General features: G+C 48.7%; 1 pseudogene; it reads left to right on the top strand.

Moving 5' to 3' along the window:
• LOC135538197 (sodium-dependent phosphate transport protein 2B-like) overlaps nt 1-10,563 on the top strand; it is a 53,927-nt pseudogene extending 43,364 nt beyond the window's left edge.
• Nucleotides 10,564-12,500: the final 1,937 nt, after the last annotated feature.

Raw genomic sequence — 12,500 nt, forward strand, 5'->3', positions numbered from 1 at the left:
TACATAGAAGAAACACACACATGTATTACATCATACTCTCTCTCTCTCTCAATACATAGCCGTTATACAATACATAGAAGAAACACACACATGTATTACATCATACTCTCTCTCTCTCTCAATACATAGCTGTTATACAATACATAGAAGAAACACACACATGTATTACATCATACTCTCTCTCTCTCAATACATAGCCGTTATACAATACATAGAAGAAACACACACATGTATTACATCATACTCTCTCTCTCTCTCAATACATAGCCGTTATACAATACATAGAAGAAACACACACATGTATTACATCATACTCTCTCTCTCTCTCAATACATAGCTGTTATACAATACATAGAAGAAACACACACATGTATTACATCATACTCTCTCTCTCTCAATACATAGCCGTTATACAATACATAGAAGAAACACACACATGTATTACATCATACTCTCTCTCTCTCAATACATAGCCGTTATACAATACATAGAAGAAACACACACATGTATTACATCATACTCTCTCTCTCTCAATACAATACATAGCCGTTATACAATACATAGAAGAAACACACACATGTATTACATCATACTCTCTCTCTCTCTCAATACATAGCTGTTATACAATACATAGAAGGAACACACACATGTATTACATCATACTCTCTCTCTCTCTCAATATATAGCTGTTATACAATACATAGAAGGAACACACACATGTATTACATCATACTCTCTCTCTCTCTCTCTCAATACATAGCCGTTATACAATACATAGAAGAAACACACACATGTATTACATCATACTCTCTCTCTCTCTCAATACATAGCTGTTATACAATACATAGAAGAAACACACACATGTATTACATCATACTCTCTCTCTCTCTCCATGTCTCTCTCTCTCTGTGTCTCTCTCAATACATAGAAGAAACACACACATGTATTACATCATACTCTCTCTCTCTCTCCATGTCTCTCTCTCTCTGTCTCTCTCAATACATAGAAGAAACACACACATGTATTACATCATACTCGCTCTCTCTCTCTCCATGTCTCTCTCTGTGTCTCTCTCAATACATAGCCGTTATACAATACATAGAAGGAACACACACATGTATTACATCATACTCTCTCTCTCTCAATACATAGCCGTTATACAATACATAGAAGGAACACACACATGTATTACATCATACTCTCTCTCTCTCTCCATGTCTCTCTCTCTGTGTCTCTCTCAATACATAGCCGTTATACAATACATCGCCTAATGGCCGACCACATTACGCATTGCAGAATATATATATATTTGTTTACGTATAGATTAATAAAATCTATACGGTACATAATTGGTCTGGCGTACGAATTATAATAATCTCCTTTGAGTTTCAAATAACTGTTTCTTCAAATGGATCGATCACATTGAGCTGAATCAACGTAGCCTAATAGTGAGTTTTTAAAGGTGCAATATGTAGAAATCGCTCAGCCATTTCCTGGTTGCTAAATTTTTTATAGTTCACTAATTTCAGTTTGTGACAAAAGTTTAGATCATTATTATTGTAATTAAGTCTAAAGCGCTGTGAAATATAATTTCAATAACTAATAATATTGTATTTTCAGCTGTTTGAAGCTGGTGTACAAAACCGAAAGTAAAAGACAAAACTTAAGAACGGGAAGCATAGAAATAATGAACATAGACCAGATCTACCTCTCCTTAGACTTGCTTTCAATGTGAATGTGAGATCTATAACACACGTTTCTATGTGCATTTGGTCAAGTTGCCCAAAAAGATACATGTTGCAGCTTTAAAAGCATAGTACTGTTTCAGTGATAAGGGTTTGATGTGATTTTGATTCTATTTGCATTGATGTCAGAACGGTTAGAGGGACAATAGAGCCCTGAGTACCAGGCCATTAGGACCTGTTGGAGGGACAATAGAGCCCTGAGTACCAGGCCATTAGGGCCTGATGGGGGACAGTAGAGTAGAGCCCTGAGTACCAGGCCATTAGGACCTGTTGGAGGGACAATAGAGCCCTGAGTACCAGGCCATTATGGGGGGACCTAGAGATACCAGGGGGACCTGTTGGAGGGACAATAGAGCCCTGAGTACCAGGCCATTAGGACCTGTTGGAGGGACAACAGAGCCCTGAGTACCAGGCCATTAGGACCTGATGAAGGGACAGTAGAGTAGAGCCCTGAGTACCAGACCATTAGGACCTGTTGGAGGGACATAGAGCCCTGAGTACCAGACCATTAGGACCTGATGGAGGGACAGTAGAGCCCTGAGTTCAGACCATTAGGACCTGATGGAGGGACAGTAGAGCCCTGAGTACCAGACCATTAGGACCTGATGGAGGGACAGTAGAGCCCTGAGTACCAGACCATTAGGACCTGGAGGATGGAGTACCAGACCATTAGGACCTGATAGAGCCCTGAGTAAAAGACCATTGGGACCTGATGGAGGGACAGTAGAGCCCTGAGTTCCAGATCATTAGGACCTGATGGAGGGACAGTAGAGCCCTGAGTACCAGATCATTAGGACCTGATGGAGGGACAGTAGAGCCCTGAGTACCAGGCCATTAGGACCTGATGGAGGGACAGTAGAGTAGAGCCCTGAGTACCAGGCCATTACGACCTGTTGGAGGGACAATAGAGCCCTGAGTACCAGGCCATTAGGACCTGCTGGAGGGACCGTAGAGCCCTGAGTACCAGACCATTAGGACCTGATGAAGGGACAATAGAGCCCTGAGTTCCAGGCCATTAGGACCTGATGGAGGGACAGCAGAGCCCTGAGTACCAGGCCATTACGACCTGATGGAGGGACAGCAGAGCCCTGAGTACCAGGCCATTAGGACCTGATGGAGGGACCGTAGAGCCCTGAGTACCAGACCATTAGGACCTGATGAAGGGACAGTAGAGCCCTGAGTACCAGACCATTAGGACCTGATGAAGGGACAGTAGAGCCCTGAGTTCCAGGCCATTAGGACCTGATGGAGGGACAGCAGAGCCCTGAGTACCAGGCCATTAGGACCTGATGGAGGGACAGCAGAGCCCTGAGTACCAGGCCATTAGGACCTGATGGAGGGACCGTAGAGCCCTGAGTACCAGACCATTAGGACCTGATGAAGGGACAGTAGAGCCCTGAGTTCCAGACCATTAGGACCTGATGGAGGGACAGTAGAGCCCTGAGTACCAGACCATTGGGACCTGATGGAGGGACCGTAGAGCCCTGAGTACCAGACCATTAGGACCTGATGAAGGGACAGTAGAGCCCTGAGTTCCAGACCATTAGGACCTGATGGAGGGACAGTAGAGCCCTGAGTACCAGACCATTAGGACCTGATGGAGGGACAGTAGAGCCCTGAGTACCAGGCCATTAGGACCTGATGGAGGGACAGTAGAGCCCTGAGTACCAGACCATTAGGACCTGATGGAGGGACAATAGAGCCCTGAGTACCAGACCATTGGGACCAGATGGAGGGACAGCAGAGCCCTGAGTACCAGGCCATTAGGACCTGATGGAGGGACAGTAGAGTAGAGCCCTGAGTACCAGGCCATTACGACCTGTTGGAGGGACAATAGAGCCCTGAGTACCAGGCCATTAGGACCTGCTGGAGGGACAATAGAGCCCTTAGTTCCAGGCCATTAGGACCTGATGGAGGGGCAATAGAGCCCTGAGTACCAGGCCAATAGGACCTGATGGAGGGAAAATAGAGCCCTGAGTACCAGACCATTAGGACCTGATGGAGGGACAATAGAGCCATGAGTACTAGGCCATTAGGACCTGATGGAGGGACAGCAGAGCCCTGAGTACCAGAGGCCATTAGGACCTGATGGAGGGACAGTAGAGCCCTGAGTACCAGACCATTAGGACCTGATGGAGGGACAGTAGAGCCCTGAGTACCAGACCATTAGGACCAGATGGAGGGACAGCAGAGCCCTGAGTACCAGGCCATTAGGACCTGATGGAGGGACAGTAGAGCTCTGAGTACCAGACCATTAGGACCTGATGGAGGGACAGTAGAGCCCTGAGTTCCAGACCATTAGGACCTGATGGAGGGACAGTAGAGCCCTGAGTTCCAGGCCATTAGGACCTGATGGAGGGACAATAGAGCCCTGAGTACCAGGCCATTAGGGCCTGATGGGGGGACAGTAGAGTAGAGCCCTGAGTACCAGGCCATTAGGACCTGTTGGAGGGACAATAGAGCCCTGAGTACCAGGCCATTAGGACCTGATGGGGGGACAGTAGAGTAGAGCCCTGAGTACCAGGCCATTAGGACCTGTTGGAGGGACAATAGAGCCCTGAGTACCAGGCCATTAGGACCTGTTGGAGGGACAACAGAGCCCTGAGTACCAGGCCATTAGGACCTGATGGGGGGACAGTAGAGTAGAGCCCTGAGTACCAGGCCATTAGGACCTGTTGGAGGGACAATAGAGCCCTGAGTACCAGACCATTAGGACCTGATGAAGGGACAGTAGAGCCCTGAGTTCCAGGCCATTAGGACCTGATGGAGGGACAGCAGAGCCCTGAGTACCAGGCCATTAGGACCTGATGGAGGGACAATAGAGCCCTGAGTACCAGGCCATTAGGGCCTGATGGGGGACAGTAGAGTAGAGCCCTGAGTACCAGGCCATTGGGACCTGTTGGAGGGACAATAGAGCCTGAGTACCAGGCCATTAGGACCTGATGGGGGGACAGTAGAGTAGAGCCCTGAGTACCAGGCCATTAGGACCTGTTGGAGGGACAATAGAGCCCTGAGTACCAGGCCATTAGGACCTGTTGGAGGGACAACAGAGCCTGAGTACCAGGCCATTAGGACCTGATGGGGGGACAGTAGAGTAGAGCCCTGAGTACCAGGCCATTAGGACCTGTTGGAGGGACAATAGAGCCCTGAGTACCAGACCATTAGGACCTGATGAAGGGACAGTAGAGCCCTGAGTTCCAGGCCATTAGGACCTGATGGAGGGACAGCAGAGCCCTGAGTACCAGGCCATTAGGACCTGATGGAGGGACAGCAGAGCCCTGAGTACCAGGCCATTAGGACCTGATGGAGGGACAGTAGAGCCCTGAGTACCAGACCATTAGGACCTGATGAAGGGACAGTAGAGCCCTGAGTACCAGACCATTGGGACCAGATGGAGGGACAGTAGAGCCCTGAGTACCAGGCCATTAGGACCTGATGGAGGGACAGTAGAGCCCTGAGTACCAGACCATTAGGACCTGATGGAGGGACAATAGAGCCCTGAGTACCAGACCATTGGGACCAGATGGAGGGACAGCAGAGCCCCGAGTACCAGGCCATTAGGACCTGATGGAGGGACAGTAGAGTAGAGCCCTGAGTACCAGGCCATTACGACCTGTTGGAGGGACAATAGAGCCCTGAGTACCAGGCCATTAGGACCTGCTGGAGGGACAGCAGAGCCCTTAGTTCCAGGCCATTAGGACCTGATGGAGGGGCAATAGAGCCCTGAGTACCAGGCCAATAGGACCTGATGGAGGGAAAATAGAGCCCTGAGTACCAGACCATCAGGACCTGATGGAGGGACAATAGAGCCATGAGTACTAGGCCATTAGGACCTGATGGAGGGACAGCAGAGCCCTGAGTACCAGGCCATTAGGACCTGATGGAGGGACAGTAGAGCCCTGAGTACCAGACCATTAGGACCTGATGGAGGGACAGTAGAGCCCTGAGTACCAGACCATTAGGACCTGATGGAGGGACAGTAGAGCTCTGAGTACCAGACCATTAGGACCTGATGGAGGGACAGTAGCCCCTGGGTCCTGTGTGGCTCAGTCGGTAGAGCATGGCGCTTGCAACGCCAAGCGTCGTGGGTTCGATTCCCGCTGGGGCCACCAATATGTAAAAGTAGTGGCCACAGCCGACTTGTAAGTCGCTTTGGACAAAAGCGTCTGCTAAATGGGATATATATATATATATTCCAGGCCATTAGGACCTGATGGAGGGACAGTAGAGCCCTGAGTACCAGGCCAATAGGACCTGATGGAGGGAAAATAGAGCCCTGAGTACCAGGCCATTAGGACCTGATGGAGGGACAGTAGAGCCCTGAGTACCAGACCATTAGGACCTGATGGAGGGACAGTAGAGCCCTGAGTACCAGGCCAATAGGACCTGATGGAGGGAAAATAGAGCCCTGAGTACCAGGCCATTAGGACCTGATGGAGGGACAGTAGAGCCCTGAGTACCAGACCATTAGGACCTGATGGAGGGACAGTAGAGCCCTGAGTACCAGACCATTAGGACCTGATGGAGGGACAGTAGAGCTCTGAGTACCAGACCATTAGGACCTGATGGAGGGACAGTAGAGCCCTGGGTCCTGTGTGGCTCAGTCGGTAGAGCATGGCGCTTGCAACGCCAAGCGTCGTGGGTTCGATTCCCGCTGGGGCCACCAATATGTAAAAGTAGTGGCCACAGCCGACTTGTAAGTCGCTTTGGACAAAAGCGTCTGCTAAATGGGATATATATATATATTCCAGGCCATTAGGACCTGATGGAGGGACAGTAGAGCCCTGAGTACCAGGCCAATAGGACCTGATGGAGGGAAAATAGAGCCCTGAGTACCAGGCCATTAGCTATCCAATACCTATGCAATCAATCCTAAAGTAGAGCCACAGAAATAGAATGTACAACACAACGTTGACTTTGACATCGACTGGGAATATCTGTTCTAGTGATTCTATGTCTAGGAGTAGATAGCTCAGAAATTGCAGGATAGGCTCCCCAAATATGTCCGGAAGAAATATTTCACTTTTTATTTAACCAGGAAAACCCTCGAGGTTAGAAACCTATTGAGTGAAGGTACCAGGACATACAGTATTCGCAGGCCGTCATGCTCACAGTGTGTGTGTGTGTGTGTGTGTGTGTGTGTGTGTGTGTGTGTGTGTGTGTGTGTGTGTGTGTGTGTGTGTGTGTGTGTGTGTGTGTGTGTGTGTGTGTGTGTGTGTGTGTGTGTGTGTGTGTGTGTAGATTTCCCGTTCCCCTTTGGCTGGGTGACTGGTTACATCGCCATCCTGGTCGGAGCTGGAATGACCTTCATCGTCCAGAGTAGTTCTGTCTTCACCTCCGCTATCACTCCACTCGTTGGTGAGTCTCCTCTACCCTCCCTCCCTCCCCTCCTCTTCTCTTCTCTTCTCCTCTCCTCCTCTCCTCTTCTCCCCTTCTCCCCTTCTCCCCTCCTCTCCTCTTCTCTTCTTCCTCTCCTCCTCCCTTCCTCTCCTCTTCCTCCCTTCCTCTCTCCTCTTCTCCCCTCCCCTCCTATTCTCCTCTCTATGGTAAATGTATCTACAGGTTATGTCATGTGTATGTGTATGGTAATAAGTGTTCCCCTCGTGTGTAGGTATTGGTGTGATCAGCATCGAGAGGGCGTACCCTCTGTCGCTAGGGGCCAACATCGGCACGACGACCACGGCTATACTGGCAGCCATGGCAGCACCTGGAGACACACTGGCCAATGCTCTACAGGTCAGACACACACACACACACACACACACACACACACACACACACACACACACACACACACACACACACACACACACACCCTACCCTACCACATAGCAAGGCAGCAACACATAACAACATAGCAAGACAGCAACACATGACAACATAGCAAGACAGGAACACATGACAACATAGCAAGGCAGCAACACATGACAACATAGCAAGGCAGCAATACATAACAACATAGCAAGACAGCAACACATTACCACATAGCAAGGCAGCAACACATGACAACACAGCAAGGCAGCAACACATGACAACACAGCAAGGCAGCAACACATGACAACACAGCAAGGCAGCAACACATGACGACACAGCAAGGCAGCAACACATGACAACACAGCAAGGCAGCAACACATGACGACACAGCAAGGCAGCAACACATGACGACACAGCAAGGCAGCAACACATGACAACACAGCAAGGCAGCAACACATGACAACACAGCAAGGCAGCAACACATGACAACACAGCAAGACAGCAACACATGACAACATAGCAAGACAGCAACACATGACAACATAGCAAGACAGCAACACATGACAACATAGCAAGGCAGCAACACACGACAACATAGCAAGGCAGCAACACATGACAACATAGCAAGGCAGCAACACATGACAACATAGCAAGGCAGCAACACATGACAACATAGCAAGACAGCAACACATGACAACATAGCAAGGCAGCAACACATGACAACATAGCAAGACAGCAACACATGACAACATAGCAAGGCAGAAACACATGATCCTAATGGCCTGGTACTCAGGGCTCTACTGTCCCTCCATCCATTCCCCAGATCGCTCTGATTCACTTCGTGTTCAACGTGTCTGGTATCATCTTGTGGTATCCAATCCCCTTCACCCGTATCCCCATCCGATTGGCTAAGGCCCTGGGTGACATCACGGCAGAGTATCGCTGGTTCGCCGGCGTCTACATCATTTCCTGCTTCTTTCTCCTGCCCCTCTTCGTCTTCGGCCTGTCGATGGCCGGCTGGAAGGTGAGTGATTGGTTGATTGGTGGATGGATGGATGGGTGGAGAGATGGATTGATGGAGGTGTGGTTGGAAGGGTGATTGATTGACTGACTGAGTAAATGATAGTCGATGAGTGAGTGGTTGATTGATTTTTTTAGATTGATTTTTACTTAACCTTTATTTAACAACAGGCTAGTCAGTTGAAGGCCAAAAGGCAAAAGGCCCCTGTGGGGAGGGGGCTGGGATGAAAAATAAAACATAAAACATATAGGACAAAACACACATCACGACAAGAGAGACACCACAACACTACACAAAGTGAGACCTAAGACGACAACATAGCAAGGCAGCAACACATGACAACATAGCAAGGCAGCAACACATGACAACATAGCAAGGGAGCAACACAGCAAGGCAGCAACACGTGACAACATAGCAAGGCAGCAACACATGACAACATAGCAAGGGAGCAACACATGACAACATAGCAAGGCAGCAACACGTGACAACATAGCAAGGCAGCAACACGTGACAACATAGCAAGGCAGCAACACATGACCACATAGCAAGGCAGCAACACATGACGACATAGCAAGGCAGCAACACATGACAACATAGCAAGGCAGCAACACATGACAACAAAGCAAGGCAGCAACACATGACAACATAGCAAGGCAGCAACACATGACAACACAGCAAGGCAGCAACACATGACAACACAGCAAGGCAGCAACACATGACAACACAGCAAGGCAGCAACACATGACAACATAGCAAGGCAGCAACACATGACAACATAGTAAGACAGCAACACATGACAACACAGCAAGGCAGCAACACATGACAACACAGCAAGGCAGCAACACATGACAACATAGCAAGGCAGCAACACATGACAACATAGCAAGGCAGCAACACATGACAACATAGCAAGGCAGCAACACATGACAACACAGCAAGGCAGCAACACATGACAACACAGCAAGGCAGCAACACAACATAACAACAACATGGCAGCAACACAACATGGAAGCAGCGCAAAACATGGTACAAACATTATTGGGAACAGACAACAACACAAAGGGCAAGAAGGTAGAGACAACAATACATCACACCGAGCAGCCGCAACTGTCAGTAAGAGTGTCCATAATTGACTCTTTGAATGAAGAGTTTGAGATAAAACTGTCCAGTTTTAGTGTTTGTTGCAGCTCGTTCCAGTCGCTAGCTACAGCGAACTGAAAAGACGAGTCGGCCCAGGGATGTGTGTGTGCTTTGGGGACCTTTAACAGAATGTGACTGGCAGAACGGGTGTTGTATGTGGAGGATGAGGGCTGCAGTAGATATCTCAGATAGGGGAGAGTGAGGCCTAAGAGGGGTTTTATAAATAAGCATCAACCAGTGAGTCTTGCGACGGGTACACAGACATGACCAGTTTACAGAGGAGCATAGAGTGCAGTGATGTCTCCTATAAGGAGCATTGGTGGCAAATCTGATGGCCGAATGGTAAAGAACATCTAGCCTATGGAGAACACCCTTACCTGCCGATCTATAAATTACGTCTCCGTAATCTAGCATGGGTAGGATGGTCATCTGAATCAGGGTTAGTTTGGCAGATTAGTTTGGATTGGTCATTTGATTGAAAGGAAGCCTCTCTCCCTGTCAACTCCACTTAAGGCCACCTGTAATCTGTTCTTCTTCTCTCGCCAGGTGCTGGTTGGTGTGGGCGTTCCCATAGTGACCCTGTTGATCATCATCATTATGGTGAACGTGCTTCAGGCACGGCTACCCAGCTGTCTCCCCACGGTACTGCACTCCTGGGACTTCCTGCCTCTCTGGGCCCACTCCTTAGAACCCTGGGACCGCGTGGTCGCCGTGGTAGCAGCCAAATGCTGCTGCTGCTGCAAGTGTTGCCAGACCGGACCGGAGGAGGAGGAGGAGGAGGAGGAGAAAGGAGGAGGAGGGCATTTCCTGGAGATGTACGACAACCCTGCCATGACGAACGGTGTTGACTGGGGGGAAAAGAGGGAGGACAAAGAGGATGTTTTGAAAGCAACGCAGCTTTGATTCTGTCGCGACACTTCGTAACCACATCGTATAGGCATTGTAGCCCGTCTCTAATGTGATTATGGTCTCATGACTCTTCTATAACATGGTTATAAAGGTGCTATGTAGGGTTACAACATTCCAATAACTATTTTTTTTTTTACCTTTATTTTACTAGGAACAAATTCTTATTTTCAATGACGGCCTAGGAACAGTGGGTTAACTGCCTGCTCAGGGGCAGAACGACAGATGTTGTACCTTGTCAGCTCCGGTATTTGAACTTGCAACCTTTCGGTTACTAGTCCAGTGCTCTAACCACTAGGCTACACTGCCGCCCCGTGTAGCCTACTTACAAAAGTCCCTGTTGTTTTCCCAGAAATCCTGGTTAGAGGATTCCCAGACTTCCTGGTTAGAGGATTCCCAGACTTCCTGGTTAGAGGATTCCCAGACTTCCTGGTTAGAGGATTCCCAGACTTCCTAGTTAGAGGATTCCCAGACTTCCTGGTTAGAGGATTCCCAGACTTCCTGGTTAGAGGATTCCCAGACTTCCTGGTTAGAGGATTCCCAGACTTCCTGGTTATTTCCTCGTAATTCCAGGAATCTTCTAAACAGGATTTCTGGGGGGGACAGGACATTTGGGGGAAATTACCTATGTAGTCCTATGTCATGCTTATGAGATGTTAAAACGGTGTTATGTCATATTCCTAGATATCAGTCCGGAGCCACGACCGAGCAGCTCGTAAAAATGGTCGCATATGAACAACGTACTACTAATAATAATGGATTGGATTTATATCGCGCCTTCTCTAACCAACTGAGGGATTCAAAGCGTTTTACATAGTAAAGGGTGAAGCTCACCTCATCCACCACCAATGTCTGGGTGATGCACCGGCAGCCATTTTGTGCCAGAACGCTCATCACATCATTTCACCTCTCCACCATGCTAGCTGATGTGTGGTGAGCGTTCTGGCACAAAATGGCTGCCGATTAGGAATGAGTGGGATGATTAGGTGGCCATGATGGAAATGGGTTCCAGCTTGTGAATGTAACAGGGACAAACAGGACCCGTAACAGGGACAAACAGGACCCGTAACAGGGACAAACAGGACCTGTAACAGGGACAACGGGACCTGTAACAGGGACAACGGGACCTGTAACAGGGACAACGGGACCTGTAACAGGGACAACAGGACCTGTCCTTAAGACAAACAGGACCTGTCCTTAAGACAAACAGGACCTGTAACAGGGACAACAGGACCTGTAACAGGGACAACAGGACCTGTAACAGGGACAACAGGACCTGTAACAGGGACAAACAGGACCTGTAACAGGGACAAACAGGACCTGTAACAGGGACAACAGGACCTGTAACAGGCACAAACATGACCTGTCCTTAAGACAAACAGGACCTGTAACAGGGACAAACGGGACCTGTAACAGGGACAACAGGATCTGTCCTTAAGACAAACAGGACCTGTAACAGGGACAACAGGACCTGTAACAGGGACAAACAGGATCTGTAACAGGGACAACAGGACCTGTAACAGGGACAAACATGACCTGTCCTTAAGACAAACAGGACCTGTAACAGGGACAAACAGGACCTGTAACAGGGACAAACAGGATCTGTAACAGGGACAACAGAACCTGTAACAGGGACAAACATGACCTGTCCTTAAGACAAACAGGACCTGTAACAGGGACAAACATGACCTGTCCTTAAGACAAACAGGACCTGTAACAGGGACAAACAGGATCTGTAACAGGGACAACAGAACCTGTAACAGGGACAACAGGATCTGTCCTTAAGACAAACAGGACCTGTAACAGGGACAAACAGGACCTGTCCTTAAGACAAACAGGACCTGTAACAGGGACAAACAGGATCTGTAACAGGGACAAACAGGACCTGTAACAGGGACAAACAGGACCTGTAACAGGGACAAACAGGACCTGTA

The sequence above is a fragment of the Oncorhynchus masou genome, unplaced genomic scaffold, assembly GCF_036934945.1.
Source record: "Oncorhynchus masou masou isolate Uvic2021 unplaced genomic scaffold, UVic_Omas_1.1 unplaced_scaffold_930, whole genome shotgun sequence".
Classification (NCBI taxonomy): Eukaryota; Metazoa; Chordata; class Actinopteri; order Salmoniformes; family Salmonidae; genus Oncorhynchus; species Oncorhynchus masou.